Raw genomic sequence first — 17,813 nt, 5'->3', positions numbered from 1 at the left:
GAGAGAATCGGTGTCATATGTTAAGTGGATTTAGAACAGCAGGTTATTATCCTGGCAGCAGAATTTTGAAGAAATTGTAAACGATGCATAAGTTTTTGTGGGATGCCAGATAGAATAGCGTTACAGTAATTTATACGTGAGGTGTCTAGGACATTAACCAACACTTCAGTACTGTGTTGCGTAAGAACAGGACAAAGTCTAGAAATGTTTCGAGGATAGAAGAAGGCAGTCTGAGAAATGTTACTTATATGGGAAGAAAAGCCAAGCAAAATGACACCTTTTATTGGCTAACTAGAAAGATTACAATATGCAAGCTTTCGAGGCAACTCAGGCCCCTTCTTCAGGCAAGATGTAAGATGTTGAGTTTCTGTATTACATCTTGCCTGAAGAAGGGGCCTGAGTTGCCTCGAAAGCTTGCATATTGTAATCTTTCTAGTTAGCCAATAAAAGGTGTCATTTTGCTTGGCTTTTCTCTACATTCATAATGGCTAACACGGTACAACACCCTAGTACTACTTATATGGGAAGAAAAAGAGAGAGTACTGTCAAGAATAATGACCAGGCTCTTAACTTGGGAAGAGATGTTTGTGTTGATATTGTTAATTAAAATAGAAGAATGGTTAACCTTAGCAAGTGTAGATTTAGAGCCAATGAGGAGAACGTCCGTTTTATTGCTGTTTAGTTGGAGAAAAATGTGAGTCATCCATGTCTTTATGTCTTGGAGACATGCCATAAGAGTATTTGGAGGGAAAACAGAAGTGGATTTAGTGGATAGATATAGCTGTGTGTCATCAGTGTAACAATGAAACCTAATACCATGGTGCCGGAAGATATTACCTATTGGGAAGATATAAATGAGAAAAAGAAGAAGAAGCAGTTGCACCTTATTTAATGACCTACTGCAAGCTAGGATACAGTAAGTGGCATTTCTTATTGAGGAAGCAAGAAAATGTTAACACGGATGAGACATAGCTGCCATCTTGGCAGCAAGTAGATTTTAAAAGGGAAAAAATGTGATAATGCTTTGTTTATGACAGAATGTGCACAAAACAATGAAATTCTAGTACTGTTTTTAAGACACCCTTTGTTAAGTGAATATTAATCACAATCAATTAATAACATTGTGTTGAAAAATTGTTCATTGCAAAAAGCAAGAAAAAGAATTGCATGGTTTACAGTTGACGAGCAGATTGATAAGATGGATTCTATCAAAATTGCTGTTGATGCTGTAAGATTTCTGCATGAAGATATGAAAAATAAAGAAAGGTAGTTTTTTTAAATAATGAGGAATATCAGATTTGTGAAAATACTGCTGACTTGCTCTTTTGGCATTTAGATATACAGTGGTGTGAAAAACTATTTGCCCCCTTCCTGATTTCTTATTCTTTTGGATGTTTGTCACACAAAATGTTTCTGATCATCAAACACATTTAACCATTAGTCAAATATAACACAAGTAAAAACAAAATGCAGTTTTTAAATGATGGTTTTTATTATTTAGGGAGAAAAAAAATCCAAACCTACATGGCCCTGTGTGAAAAAGTAATTGCCCCCTTGTTAAAAAATAACCTAACTGTGGTGTATCACACCTGAGTTCAATTTCCGTAGCCACCCCCAGGGCCTGATTACTGCCCACACCTGTTTCAATCAAGAAATCACTTAAATAGGAGCTGCCTGACACAGAGAAGTAGACCAAAAGCACCTCAAACGCTAGACATCATGCCAAGATCCAAAGAAATTCAGGAACAAATGAGAACAGAAGTAATTGAGATCTATCAGTCTGGTAAAGGTTATAAAGCCATTTCTAAAGCTTTGGGACTCCAGCGAACCACAGTGAGAGCCATTATCCACAAATGGCAAAAACATGGAACAGTGGTGAACCTTCCCAGGAGTGGCCGGCCGACCAAAATTACCCCAAGAGCGCAGAGACGACTCATCCGAGAGGTCACAAAAGACCCCAGGACAACGTCTAAAGAACTGCAGGCCTCACTTGCCTCAATTAAGGTCAGTGTTCACGACTCCACCATAAGAAAGAGACTGGGCAAAAACAGCCTGCATGGCAGATTTCCAAGACGCAAACCACTGTTAAGCAAAAAGAACATTAGGGCTCGTCTCAATTTTGCTAAGAAACATCTCAACGATTGCCAAGACTTTTGGGAAAATACCTTGTGGACTGATGAGACAAAAGTTGAACTTTTTGGAAGGCAAATGTCCCGTTACATCTGGCGTAAAAGGAACACAGCATTTCAGAAAAAGAACATCATACCAACAGTAAAATATGGTGGTGGTAGTGTGATGGTCTGGGGTTGTTTTTGCTGCTTCAGGACCTGGAAGGCTTGCTGTGATAGATGGAACCATGAATTCTACTGTCTACCAAAAAATCCTGAAGGAGAATGTCCGGCCATCTGTTCGTCAACTCAAGCTGAAGCGAAACTTGGGTGCTGCAACAGGACAATGACCCAAAACACACCAGCAAATCCACCTCTGAATGGCTGAAGAAAAACAAAATGAAGACTTTGGAGTGGCCTAGTCAAAGTCCTGACCTGAATCCAATTGAGATGCTATGGCATGACCTTAAAAAGGCGGTTCATGCTAGAAAACCCTCAAATAAAGCTGAATTACAACAATTTTGCAAAGATGAGTGGGCCAAAATTCCTCCAGAGCGCTGTAAAAGACTCATTGCAAGTTATCGCAAACGCTTGATTGCAGTTATTGCTGCTAAGGGTGGCCCAACCAGTTATTAGGTTCAGGGGGGCAATTACTTTTTCACACAGGGCCATGTAGGTTTGGATTTTTTTTTCTCCCTAAATAATAAAAACCACCATTTACAAACTGCATTTTGTGTTTACTTGTGTTATATTTGACTAATGGTTAAATGTGTTTGATGATCAGAAACATTTTGTGTGACAAACATGCAAAAGAATAAGAAATCAGGAAGGGGGCAAATAGTTTTTCACACCACTGTAGTTGCAATATGTTTTTGGAACTTGTTGAGCAAAAAAATTATGCACTTTTTATAATTTGTTCAGATTTTCACCACTCCATGTTTTAAACATTGAGGAGATCATTAAGGGTTCATAATATTTCTCATTTCTATATTTCTGCCCTATTTATGTAAAACTTAAGTCTAAAAGTTTTGGCACCTTCTTATATAGTGTTCACTATTCTGCATTAGCATTGCATTTAGTGGTAATGACAATTCTTGCTTCCTCAATAAGAAATGCCACTTACCGTATCCTAGCTTGCAGTACACAAAGGTCATTAAATAAGGTGCAACTGCTTGAATCCTTTATAACATCTCTGGTTATGAAAATCGTCTTTACTAATAATATTAATAGTAAGTGAGCCATCTTTTCTATCGTTACTATTCAAAGAACGTCTGCATCAACTTAGTCGACCAATTTATTTCTCATATACTTGGGGGCAAAAGCAAGGTACAAGTCGGGACACCCATAACCAGTGTCTAATTTCTTTTATGCCTCTTCACATCAATTGAGTATAATGACCATCTTTTAAAGAGTGTGTAAAACTGTCATGGCTAGGGATAATCTATAAGAAAGAAAGATGTGCAGTGCCAAGCAGTCTCTTTGGAAATGAATGATGGGATAATCTGTAAGTATATATATATAACACATTGTTGATATATGCTGTGGCAACAAACATTTAAATTATATTCATTTTCCAGCTTCTTTTACTTTAAGCCAATGCCATTGATCATTTGTTACTTTCAACTTTAAAAGATAAATGCTAAAATGTTTACAAACCTTGCCTCAACTAAAACACTAAAATTATTTTAATATTATTATATTATAATTTTATAAAATATAAACATAAATACCAATTTGTAATGCATAGCTATTATAAACTACACATTCAGTCACCAATTTAGCAAAAGAACCACTAAGCACATAGCATAGGCAGGCATTCTCTCATAGGTTTGTTTCAACTTCCTCTTCCTCATGGTCAACCATAACATTCTGAAGCAATTTGTATGTCACAGGATTGTAGAGCAGCAAAGGGCTTAAGGCAGGGCTCAAGTGCTAATCCATCAGCGGGCATGATCATACAGTGCTAATTTAGAGCTGGTATTTAATTCTCTTTGGAATGTTGAAGACACCCACACAAATATGGGGCTAATATGCAAACTTCACACAAACCGAAACGTTCAAGCAAATGTCACTGGTGATCATGAAGCAGTGGTAAATTTCACAATAGACCGGAACCTCTTTCCTTGCACTCGCCATGTTAAAAAATGTGTTGGATCTTCCATTTAGGTTGTGAAAAGGAAAAAAAATGTAAACAAAACACTACGATAAGATACTCTCTTGTAATGAGCTTTTCTAATGAGGGATTTTGATTAATAAAAACAAAATGCTAAATTCTGTTGGAATATTACGAGGTATCGTGAGCTTAATTTAAAGATTTCACGAATTTTCTTCTTTTTTTGTACAATTAAAACTGATAGACTTATATTGCAAAGCACAGTTATTGTCTTAATTTTCAAATACAAGATACTTTTACTGATAAAACATATCATGTAATTTTCTACCCTGCTTAATCCAGACCAGAGCCGTTGGAGCCTATCCCAGCTGGCACTGGGTGCAAGGCCATGAACAAACCTTGGACAGGGCGCCAGTCCATTGCAGAGTGAACACACACATACCAGGGCAAGTTTAGAATTGCCAGTTCTAACATGCTAACCTGCATGTCTTTGAACAGATGGAAGAAACCAGAGCACCCGGACACAGAGAGAACATGCAAACTCCACACCAGGAGGAGGCAGGATGCAAATGCTGGTCTCCTTACTATATAGTGGCTAACAGTGCACCACCATGCTGCCCTGATGGTTAAAACAGATCTTTTAAAAAGTGAAATAATTATTCATTTTTTTCAAAACAGGATTGTGAGCAGCTGAAGGCTGTCATGATAACATAAAGACAAGATCTAATGCTGGGTGAGATTCCAGTCCAGCACATACATACATACATACATACATACATAGATAGATAGATAGATAGATAGATAGATAGATAGATAGATAGATAGATAGATAGATAGATAGATAGATAGATAGATAGATAGATACATACATACATACATACATACATACATACATACATACATACATACATACATAGATAGATAGATAGATAGATAGATAGATAGATAGATAGATAGATAGATAGATAGATAGATAGATAGATAGATAGATAGATAGATAGATAGATAGGATAGTCAGACAGACAGACAGACAGGCAGACAGACATGGCACTCTTACTCACACACAAACCCACAATCTCCAGTCAAACTATCCAGCACAAAACTGAAATGTAGGTAGAAACTGGAGTAACTGGAAAATCTCATATGGACAAGGTGTGAACAAGTAAACTCCACACCGACACCACTAGTATGCTAAATCTTTTTGTTCTCTAGCTTAGAATCTGCAGATAATACCCAAATGTTTAGATTACAAAATATAATACTATAGTAGTAACAAGTACACAGGACTGTTAGTTCAATATTATTCAACTATTACTCACTCTTATTATTTTTCATGACCACGATGGCCTATGATTAGGCAAGAAATTAAAATACACAGCTACTAAATGTTAATGTTAACATCTTGTAAAAGTTTTAATTTGCATGTAACTGTTGAACAGGACAGGCTTAAAAAAAGTCCAAAAATTTTGCAAATTAAAATACACAGCTACTAAATGTTAATGTTAACATCTTGTAAAAGTTTTCATTTGCATGTAACTGTTGAACAGGACAGGCTTAAAAAAAGTCCAAAAAGTTTACACAAACAATGCAGAGGTAAGAATTGAAAACAAGTTGGCATAACCCTTAGCTGTTGTTATTGTCTTCAATAAAAATAAGCTGTTGACATCTACCATCAATACTTGATACTTCCAGCTTTTTGCTACCAATAGAAAATCCTTTTAACTTAACTAAAACACATCTCGCTCAAAACCTATAAGATGACAAAAACAAACTCAGTTTTATTGTCTTCATTCTTTGTAGTTGAGTGATTCTGTCCATATGCCTTTTACATTATATTAATAAGCTCTTTTGTTTATTATATAAGAGGCTTCTAAATGGTTAATAATTGTGTTATTATAAGAAGTACTTGCCAATAATGTGCAGAAGCATTTCAATTCAAAATCAGTCTTGCAGGACACTGTGTCACTGCTGTATATGTTGTAGCCTGTCACGATGTAAAGGTCTGTCTGTGGAGAGATGCACGAGTGCTCGGTTGCCAGACTCACATTACCTTAGAGAGACTCAGCGTGCACACAGTATATAACTGTGAATGCTCATTAACATTCTTAAGTCATGTGCAGTCTGATCCCTTCTAGTTATTATTTACATACACAGATGCTGGTAATTATTCAAATATTTATGCGAAACACATAAAGAGACTACCCTTATTTAGCCATTCTTAAACAAAAAATATTTTGTTGACTAGATACAGTAAGTGCAGTAAGGCACTTGCTGAAATATCAATGAAGCATTTAGTATACTCAGTCTACATGGCTAGATAGATTATAAGTAGTAACATTATAAGTAGTAATGACAGACAGACAGACAGTCAGATAGATAGATAGATAGATAGATAGATAGATAGATAGATAGATAGATAGATAGATAGATAGATAGATAGATAGTGTTTGCACAGGATCACTTAACTTACCTCAGGCCATGGCTCACACTCGGGTAGGTGTTCTTTCCTTAATATGCTCACACTGCTTGTTCAGTGCTGCACAGTCGGACCTCTTCGTCGTCCAACTCTTCTTTCTTCCTTTACTCCCCCCATGGGTGCTGCCAACCAATCTCCCAGGATGCTCACACAATTCCACTGTAATATAAACACACTTTCTGGCAAAGAGCCCAGAGTGTCTCTGCTATTCATCAAGAGTGGCTGCTGCCTGTGCTGTGAGAGAGAAAAGCCCAGCCCACCAATGACCCCACTCCTGCTGATTGGATTGTCTGCGCTGTTGGCTGAGAAGAGAGCGTCTGGGCTGGATTTTTTTTTTTCTTTCACATGAAGGTAACAAAAAATTCACATAGTTGGTTTGCTTCCCTTTCCTGGGGTCTGCTTTTCTGAGGGATTCATAGGACTGTGAGTTTCAAGGCTATTGTTTTTTCTTCCTGCCATAGGCTAGCAGGTTTTTGAGTTGTAGTTAAACATATAAGGTATTTTTTCTCAAAAATGTTTTGGTAATATATTACAATATACTGTATGTTAAAATATGCATTTACTTGGTGGCACAAACACACATACAACTCATATTAAGCAAATGTGCTTTCTTTTTTTTGTAGGAAAAAAGAAAAGGAAATAATATATTTTTTAAATTTTTCATTTGAACAATGGCATCTACTGTAGTTCTCTATTATATAATAGAGGAGAATGAAAGGAAATCTACATAACAAATTCAATCCTACTACTGTTCAAATTGAGAAAGATCAGTAACATATTTTGAACTATAATACTTATCTTACCATTCAAAAACAATTTTACTCATTTTCAAATAATAATGGTGTCTATCTATCTATCTATCTATCTATCTATCTATCTATCTATCTATCTATCTATCTATCTAATAATGTCTCAAAAAATGTGCATAATAATTTTAAATCATATTAAATATTATATCATAGTAAAATAACTCCTGGATCTCCAGGTCAACCGTATGAACAAGGGTTGTTAGAGGGTGTAAGAAAAGGTGCTATATTGCCCCGACCCGACACAAATTCACCCGGAGGCACGTATAAAAATAAATAAACTTTTATTTTTCTTCCCCTGTGGGCGCACGTCTTCCCCGTGACTCACAGGCAATACACAGTCCCAAGAACAGTACTAAGCACCACTACAACACACTCTCTTCTTTCCACCACTACTCCTCACCAAGCTTTATCCTCCTTCCACCCGACTCTGGCTGCTGAGTGGTGGTCGCTGGTTCCTTTTATAGTTCACCCGGAAGAGCTCCAGGTGTGTGATCACCGAGTTCCAGCTGCACTTCCGGGTGCCCACAAGGACTCAGGAGTCCCAAACACAGCACCCCCTGTCGGTGCCTGCGGGATCCAACAGGGCTGTATCCAACTTCAATTCCCAGGGAGCCCTGTGGGAAACCGAGGCTCTGCTCCACCCCAGGAGGGCGGCCATCTAGCGTCCAGGGGGAGGTATTGCAGTGTCCAGGGCTACTCCCCCTGAATATAGTGTGCAGGGGTGTCCCGGCTGGGCATGGACGCCAGCTGCCTGCCACAGAGGGGAACAGTAGTTATGCAAAATTAAATACAATGAAGCCATTAAAAATGTACAATTTACTTGTCACAACTAATCCAGAAAGCAAACTGTATGCATTTTTCCTGTCAATTACAGTCTGTCAGATTTTAAGAAGGGATTAGACACAAGATACAAATAATTGGTGTTAAAGCATTGCCCAATAACAGCAGAGATCTGTAAAATAAATGTAATGTACATCCTCATAATATATAGGGATAAACAATGTGCAGTATTTTTCTTAGGTTACTCTAAGTACTGCATCATTTAACTTTTATGTGAATAAAGTATTGCATTATTTGTACAATGTGGCAACTGGATTTTTTATCATCTGCTTCCTCCTAGAAGTGTTAGGTTTACAATGCCATTAAAAGGTATGTGAACCCTTTGGGAAAACACAGAATTTATTTAATAATTTGTCTAAATATGGTCTGATCCTCATCTAAGTTACAATAATGAACATACACAATCTGTTTTAACTAATACCACACACATTGTTGTATTGTTTTTGTACAAATTGAATAAATTGTTCATTCATTCACAGGTCTGGGTTGGAATAAGTATGTGAACCCCTAGGCTAATAACTTCTACAAAATCTAATAGGGGGCAGGAGTTAGCAAACATGGAATCCAATAAATGAAATAAGATAGGAGGTGAGGTTTAGAGCTACTTTGACCTATTAAACAAAAGACTCAGTCATTTAAATTTGGCTATTCACGGGCTGATATAAAGCATGTCTTGCAAAAAAGAGATCTCAGAAGAGCTATGGTCAGTAATTGTTGATTTGAATAAACCTGGAAAGGGTTACAAATTAATTTTAAAGAGTTTAGATATTTCTGGAAAACATGAAACATGAAAACATCATCCTAACGGTGAAGTAAGGTAGAGGGAGCATCATGATATCGGGGCAGATTTGCACACTCAAGACCTGGAGAGCTTGCCATCATTAAGGGGCAAATGAATTCCCAAGATTTTCAAAGTAATGTCAAGGTGGATGTCCATAAGCTGAAGGTTAGTAGAAGTTTGGTGATGCAGCAGGACAATGACAGTCAACATTGACATTAATCTACTACAGAATGGCTTAAAAAAAAAACACCTTTTGGAGTGGCCCACTCAGAGCCCAGAACTTAACCCAACAGAGATGCTGTGGAATGACCTCAAGAGAGTTGTTCACACTAGATGTCTTAAGAATACAGTTGAACTGAAGCAGTTCTGTAAACAAGAATGGTTTCAAATTTCTGCTGAGTGTTATGCAGGTACGACCTTCAGCAGCTACTGGAAGCAATTGTGAGAGACTACTGCTACCAAAGGAGTAGTTATTTAATTCAAGAGTTCTCTTATTTTTTTCCATAGCACACTGTGAATGTTTGATAAGTGTGTGTTCAATAAAGATATGAAAGAATATAACTATTATTGGTGTAAGCATATTGTGCTTTTACATACTTGTGATTCAGTCAATGATCACGTCACATTTTATAACCAATTAATGCGGAAAGATGGGTCGTTTTAAAGGGTTCACATTCTTTCTTTTGCCAATGTATAGGTTTGTACAAACAGAGCCAAAGCATCCAACCAGCAGATGTAAAAATCAGTTAATCCTCCATCCACCAGTACTCTTTCTAATCTGCTTCTCTAGTTCAGGGATGTAGTAAGCTAGTGTCTTCCATGGCAGCACTGGATGAAAACCAAGAATCAGTCCTAGATAGGACAAGATTTATCACATGATTAACCAATCAATCTATTTAGAAAGTGTGGCACTTAAAACCAGCAAATAAAAAAACACTATAAATGCCAGAGCTGATGAAATTGGTAGAAGTGAAGAGATGCTCCTTGTATAAGGTAAATAGCAATGACAGATGATCACCTAGTCCCTGTGATGATGCGGGTTCAACTCCATGCTATCGTCTTGCATCTGGGAGCCCTTGAACCCTTCACCGTCGGTGATGTTACCGATGAGCTTGGCAGTGAGGCATAACAAATGGAGCAAGGGAATGGTGTAAAAAGGTGCAAGAGTGCTTCTATTAAAATGCAACAAAACAACAATCAAAAACAAAGTGTCCAAATAAAGAAGTGCATCAAAGATCATTAAATAAATAAATAATCCTGAGTGGAGGTTAAAACCAATAAATAGAAAAAACAACAATCCTTTAAAACGAGGTTAAAACAATGCTGGAAGCAGACCTTTTAAAATCCAAAGCCTGGTGTCTTCTTTTATCTGGTGGCTCCTCTGCTTCTCCCATACGGGCTTCTCAACAGGGGAGTCGCCCTTCCTGCAGCTGACCTTACTACTGTCCGGTTGCCTTCCGTTCCCTGGCTCCGTACCGGACAGAGACTTGGGTTCCTCAACGGCCAGGTCTCTCACACTGAGGCTCACCTTCCCAAGACTCCATGACTCCCGCTGCCATCTCGGCCTTATGTGGCTAGCTGTCCTTCATCCCAGGTCACTCCAGCTCCTTGTACGCTCAGCTGGAGCGACCGCTTCCTTCTGCCTCCCCCAAGTGTCGGCCAAACACCTCTGCTAGGGCTCACTGTCCAGCTGCCTGCCTGCAAGCACACGCTGGCTCTCGCTCTCTCGCTCACACCGGCTTTCTCCTTTACCTTTTTGCCTTCTTCCTCATTCCCACATCCTCCGTTTCTTTTATTTCTCTTTTACTTTTTTTTCTTTACCTGCCTTGCGCTTCTATTTATGAGGAGGACATGGCAGCTCTGGCAAATCAGCAGCCCCGGAAACAATCACGGATGCGGACGGTTTCTCACTTGTGCACTTAGGTGAGAAACGCCCACATCACGAATCACCTGGGGACCTGCTTCAGCCACACAACCATGCCCCCTCACTAAGCCGCGAGTGTGGCGATTATTTATTTAAAACTGGCCTTTCACGGGAGCTGTGGTCCCGTTATACCACAGTCCCTCTTTGGTCATTATATCAGTTTAAAAATACACAACTCTACACAGAAAAGGCTGTAAGAGTAAGAGGTTGCTTAAAGTGGGAAGTAACATAACTGGTCCAGGAATTTGTAACAATTCAGTTTCTGATGCTGTACCAATCGCCTAAAAAAGGGGTGCGATTGCTACACTTCACCACCCACGAGTGAAGTGGACAATGTTCAAAGGATATATTAGCATTAAAAAATATTCAGTCTTCAACCCCTCTTCCCCACTGTCCGCATCTGCCAATGCTTGACGGAAACCCAGATGGTAGTTTGGTTGGTTACTGTAAATAAGAAAGTGTATTGTAATTCAGGGTACAATATTTATGCATTTACATGAAAGCTAACTGGGTGCTCGTTCGTGGTCCCATTTTCCCTAGACGCCCTCCCCCGCCTCCATTACCCTCAGTGGCCAAATCTTAATCCCCGGTACAAAACATACACGAAATAAAAGGCAAATGTAAAGGGGAAGGATTGAACATAATCTGTGTGAAATGGCGATGAATCTGAACATACAGTTCTCATTGATGAAAGAAAAAATGGACCTCAGGTGAATATGGCTGCCTTCTTGTTATCCTGATGAATTTAGAAACACAAATCTGACATACCAACGGGAGCACCCGGAGAACCACAGATTCATCTACCGCAACCCCTTGTCTCCTCTTGGGATTCGCCTCACTGTTTTCAATTTCTGGGTGGCCACCCACAAATAGCAGACGTCCCTGGGTGAAGTCTGATTGCGCTGTATTCTTAGGCTTAGATAGCTGAGCTCCTTGTCTTCTGCTTCTCTCCCTTCTTCTATTCTTTGTCCGCTTTTCCCCTTAAAAAGAAAACTTTCCCGCGGAAACATCCATTTCCTTCTTAGTTGTCATAGCAATATGATGGCTGCACTAGGCAGCTGGAATCCTGCTGGCTAGGATCCGGCGGGGTCCTACCAGACTTGGTTGTCCACAATAATGCCCGAACCTCCAGACCATATAATACAGTGATGGACAGTCCACAAAACCAACCCGCTTGTAGTGTTATGTAGGCTTGCTACAATGCTGCTACTGCTCTTCAAAGTACAGAAGTAGTGTTGTTATTCACATGAAATCTCTCACCAGCCACACTAACCCTGGGAGGAAGATGCTATCACTACTCTGGTTAAACCCATTTGGCTTGATACATGACCATTGGTGGTCTCAGGAAGGATTTTGTCTTGGACTAGATCAGTGTACAGAGTTGGAGAAACAGAATGCAGATGGTGTTGCTTCTGCCCCAGAGTGAGCAGTGTGAGGCTGGTGTGTTGGCAGGATACACAGCAGAAGATAGATCATTGGGGCTATATATAAGGTACCATGGCACCATATAGTAGCAAAAGAGAGACCAAGGGGTTTTGCAATGTATTAGGCTACAAGCACCAGTGGTGATAAAATGACAGCCAAGTTATACCATAGAAAAATTACACAGAAGATCTATCAAGATACGGTATTTTCATCCTTCACAACCACCAAAGGACAGTATTAAAAGACATTTCAGCATCAAATGCTCAGCGCAGAAAGCAGACACAAATAAACATTTATAACTTTCCGATTTCTGTTCATTTGGACAAAGTGCTAAATCTAATTGTCAATAAGCAATCAATGTGATTCATCAAATTGATGACAACAACTTTAGAAAAACGAGATATACAGTTTCATGCATGCTTTAAATTGCATAGCAAGAAATAAACAAAATGGGCTGCTTGAAGTGTGTCTATTATTCAAGCCCCAAGGCAGAACTGAAAGATGCAGGCTGCACATGTGTGCACGCGAGCAATTTATGCATAAAACATGGCAGGATCTAAATGCCTGCCCAATCAACTTGGAAACAGATTGGCTGCACCAGGCACAAATAAAGTTTCATATACTCCAAAAAGAAATATTTTTGCAGACATGCAATTGCATTGAGCAAACAGGGTTGAGTTTGCTGTAATCATTTGAAAAATACATTAAATTATTGAAGTGAATTTACTACTTATTTCATTTTTGCAGAGTAGCATCATCTGTTGTTGATGGGGAGGCATTGCCTCACTTGCCCTAAATATAGAGCTGCCGCTCTGCATACAGTAGTTTTCTCCATTCTCTAAATGACATTTTCTTTTTTTTAACACATGCAAATGGTCTGGTGAATAAAGATTAATATACATATTTTATAAAATGATCAAAACAATCTGTAGCTTTGTAGATTCACTAAATTTTCGAAGGGATTCACAACTGAACAATTTTGATGAAATCTCCTAATTAGTGTTATGACCCTTGATCCTGTTTTTTCATAAAATACTATATGATGATGTTGCATCTTAATATATTGCTATTCTGTTATAAAAATTGGATTGTTGTCTAAGGCGTGTATGATTATTTATTCTGAGTGGCAGGGGCAGAGTATGGTGGAAAAACACAGTAATGTTTAAACATTTCTAATTTGTTACAGTTTTATTGTGCGCTCTGATCACTTAGGATCACAAAAAGTACCAACTAAAGTCTTAGGTTCTTTTCTTAATGGGTGATAGGAAGAAATGTCAAAACTAGCCATAAACTCTGTTACTTGTAGCCTCTTCCATGTCTCAATGTCCTTAGTGCACCTCACATATTCAACCCTAGAGACCACAAATGGATGGCTGCTCACTGACTGTGACTGTCTTTTACTTTCATTCTTTTACTTTAACCCAGTTTTACCACCAATACAGGGCTACCCAAATGCATCCGCTTGAGCCCTTTGGGGAGCACAGTTTGACAAGGTATGATCAATCTTAAAAATCATAGTATGTGATGAGAGTAGATATTGATGCATCCTGAGGGTTAGTAGAATTTCAGTGTATTTTAATTAATGAAAAACGACACATGTAAAGTTCTGCTATGTTTTAAAGAAGTATTCAAGAAGTTTCAAGAGTGATTTTGATTTTCTATTTAATTTTTAAGAAAAATAGGATGTCTTTGTACCACAAGTGTATGGTAAGTGAGTTAGGATAGGTCTAGTTTAGTAAAAAAGGGCAATTTACTAGCACTTTAGTGTAAGTTACCACAACAGTTCATTTAGCAGTGAGAACTCATTGGGTTTGACTTTGATTGATAAGTACCAGTTGAGCAGTGATTCCCAAGTTCAATCCTAGGGCAACACTAAAAGTTTATTTTTTGAAAAATGAAGAGATGTTAAACATTCCACTTGAATCCAATCAATGGGTAATGAATCTATACTCAAAATAAAAACAGCAGCTATAAGAATTAATTGTGAATTTGGAGAACAGAAGCAGATAATAACAGGAGTGTGATAAGGCTATGTTCTTTCACCAGATATCTTCTTCTTTTGTGGGTTGAAATGATTTTAAGAAGTGTTGAGGAAATGAGTGGAGAAAAGGGTAGGAGGTGTCAATGTTACCACTGTGTGATTTGCAGAGGATACTGTATCAATTGGTGAAAGTGAAGAAGATTATATTTCATTGTAAAATATATTACAGTGATTTGAGGGAAAAAATATAATGTAAACCACTTGACTGTAGTATTTTGGGTACATGCAGATTTCAACATTAGGTCAGTATGAACCGAGCTCATGATGGACGTTGAGATAAATTCACGCCCAATGATTTTGAAATGGAGATTTTTTATACTTGGTGTAATCAAAATGGAGCTCTGAATGTAGATACAGTACATGGAAAGTAGTGCATGCATGTACTCATGGTGCCACAATGATGTTATCCTACATCAACTCTGAAGACATGAAACATAAATAAAACACTCAAATGACAATATTTATAAGTAGAATTACACCATGTAATGAACTGGTACCCTCTCCAGAGTTGTTTCCATTTATATTTGGTTTAGACATTGAGAGTCGAGGAAAACGACTGCAACTATTTACTTATACATTAATTATTTTGCATGCATCACACACAGTGTCAAAATATAATTGCCTGGAAAAATATAAACATTTCTTAATGGACAGTAGTACTAGGGTGTTGTACCGTGTTAGCCATTATGAATGTAGAGAAAAGCCAAGCAAAATGACACCTTTTATTGGCTAACTAGAAAGATTACAATATGCAAGCTTTCGAGGCAACTCAGGCCTGAAGAAGGGGCCTGAGTTGCCTCGAAAGCTTGCATATTGTAATCTTTCTAGTTAGCCAATAAAAGGTGTCATTTTGCTTGGCTTTTCTCTTAATGGACAGTAGATACAGTAACTTATTTTGAATAGCATATTTTAAATATTGTTGAATGTGGAGAAAGGCATAATTGAAATTTCAGCAGCAAACAGCATAATGACTAAATGCTTTGAAAGCAAAAATGGTTAGTTAGGGGAGCAGCAAACATCTGTACTGAAAATAAGGAATAGTTCAAATCTGTGACTTAGTTAAAGAAATGCATCCAACAGGGTCCTCTTCAGGATGTAAGTAGGTGAGATATATTAGTGAGCTGTCCCAGTGAAAAGATGTGTCCTATGTAGAACAAATTTAGCAACCCTGGGGGAAATCCATTGTATACTTTTGTGGAAGGGTTTGTACATTTACATGCATTGTGCTATTCTTGATAAGTACTATAATGGTAAGGACGTGGGACAACTTAGAAATTGTGAGAGAGGGTAACAGTATATTCACAAACAATTATAGCCACTAAATAACATATTTAAAACTACAATAATAATAATTCATTACATTTATATAGCGCTTTTCTCAGTACTCAAAGCGCTATCCACACAGGGAGGAACTGAGAAGTGAACCCACAATCTTCCACAGTCTCCTTACTGCAAAGCAGCAGCACTTCCACTGCACCACCTTGTAATTGTTTTAGACACCTTGAGAGAAATAATGACTAGAGGGAAAAAGAAAATAGGAAAAGAAAACAGAAGATGATGCTGTAGTGCGGTACATAAAATGTCAGTTGTGTTTGTTTAATGTTTGTAAGTGTATATTTTATATATTTTGTCTTTTTTGCATATAAAATGTATATATACCTGAAAAACAGTTTCCCTGCTGCTTCGGCATGGACGTCACCAAGCACTGCACTTGACCCTTTAGTAGGTGGGGATTCCTGTTTAGTTCTGGGGTTGTGCACATTATAAGCTAAGACAACACATTCTCAAAAGAGGAAGAAGGGGGGGAAGCGTAAGACAACCATAATAAGCCATATCAAGCACTGCTATTGTTTCATCGAAGGCATCCACAGATCATCTTTTATGGTTACACACGACAGTAAGGTAGACTTTTTCATCATCCATTTCCCAGGGCTGTTGAACTGCTAAACAGTCATCGCTTTTTGAATGTTGATTGATGAAAAGCGCCCACGCTTTTATTTTACGAGTGATGTATGAGACTTATTTTTTACTTTTTAGTACACTTTTTAACTTAATACAAGAGTGTTTTTTAAAAAGTATTTTTTAAAATATATATTATTTTCAGCTTTTTAGTCTTGGGTTTGTTTTAGTATGATTTTATAATCAATATTTTAACACTTCCTTTAATATATCTGTTACTACCGCCATCTATTGGTGAAATCTTGAACTATTCTTCATATGAAAATTTCATTTCTTAATTAACATGGATTAATTAGTGAAACTGATTATTGATTCATTTATTGTCATTGGAAGTGAGTGACTGTGCAAAATTTCAAGTCATTTGGACAAAAGGAAGTGGGTTAAATATCGATTACAAGATTTGTACCAAACAACAAACAGGTGAAGTTAATATAAGCTGGTAAAATGAAAAAAAAGAAACTAAATCTGAAGGGGTTCTAAGGTCAACAGTCCACCCAGCCCCCAGCAGGCATTCTCCCTAACATAAATATGCTTAAGTCATTCCTCATTGTTTCCAGGCTTTGTCGGAGAGGATTCAATGCAATTGGTCTCATGGGCACCTAGGGCACTGGCCTCCATTTCAGCATCACAGGTGGCTTTACCGTATCTCAGTCAGGTGGTGACTTCACCATAGAAGAACCAGATAAAAATTGTGAACTATTAAAAACATATTATTAAAAAAAACGGAATATTTCAAAGAAGGAAGGACAAAAACTTGTAATAAATGCAACACAGACAATGTGAGAAGAAATTAAATTGTTATGGGCAGTCTTTTCACATGAAAATGAGCCTTAAAAAGTGACAAGAGAGTATATAGAATCAGTGCATGTTGAAACAGGAAAATTAAAAAAGCATGAAATATGTATATGTTTGTTCACTCTGCAGTGGGCTTCTGGCTTGTCCATGAAATGTTCCTGCCTTTGCCCAGAGCGTGTTGGGGTAGGTTCCAGATTCTCCAATACCCTTCTCTGGATAAGCAGATTTAGAAAATGAATGGATGGATGGAGTCCTCTTTTTTGGGAGAAGTGTGTACATTTATAGAGTGAAAAAGATAGAGAATTACAAAACAAATTTAGATATTTATTATCGTGGAGTTTTTATGATGATAATTTATAAGAGTAATCTAAATATTACAATAAACTAATGCTAGCAGATTCACAATCGAATACAAAAACAGTCATTCTTCTGGAGCAATTTATTCCAAGCTACATTATAATAAAAATGTTTCAGCCTGACTGAAATGTAAACAAGATATTTTAATTAACATATGACACTCAGAAGAGAATACTTTTATTTCA

General features: G+C 37.7%; 1 protein-coding gene across 4 annotated transcripts in view; it reads right to left on the bottom strand.

The window, feature by feature from the left end:
- The window catches only part of lzts1 (leucine zipper, putative tumor suppressor 1), a 162,608-nt gene extending 155,673 nt beyond the window's left edge, over window positions 1–6,935 (bottom strand). For all 4 annotated transcript variants that reach the window (XM_028805988.2, XM_051933320.1, XM_051933297.1 and 1 more), the window contains exon 1: window positions 6,692–6,935. The gene's annotated coding sequence lies outside the window, so the exon portion shown is untranslated. The remainder of the gene's footprint in view (window positions 1–6,691) is intronic.
- Window positions 6,936–17,813: the final 10,878 nt, after the last annotated feature.

This window comes from Erpetoichthys calabaricus, chromosome 1 (assembly GCF_900747795.2).
Source record: "Erpetoichthys calabaricus chromosome 1, fErpCal1.3, whole genome shotgun sequence".
Lineage (NCBI taxonomy): Eukaryota > Metazoa > Chordata > Cladistia > Polypteriformes > Polypteridae > Erpetoichthys > Erpetoichthys calabaricus.
Note: the sequence above shows the minus strand (reverse complement) of the source record. Positions and strands in the feature narration are given on the sequence as shown.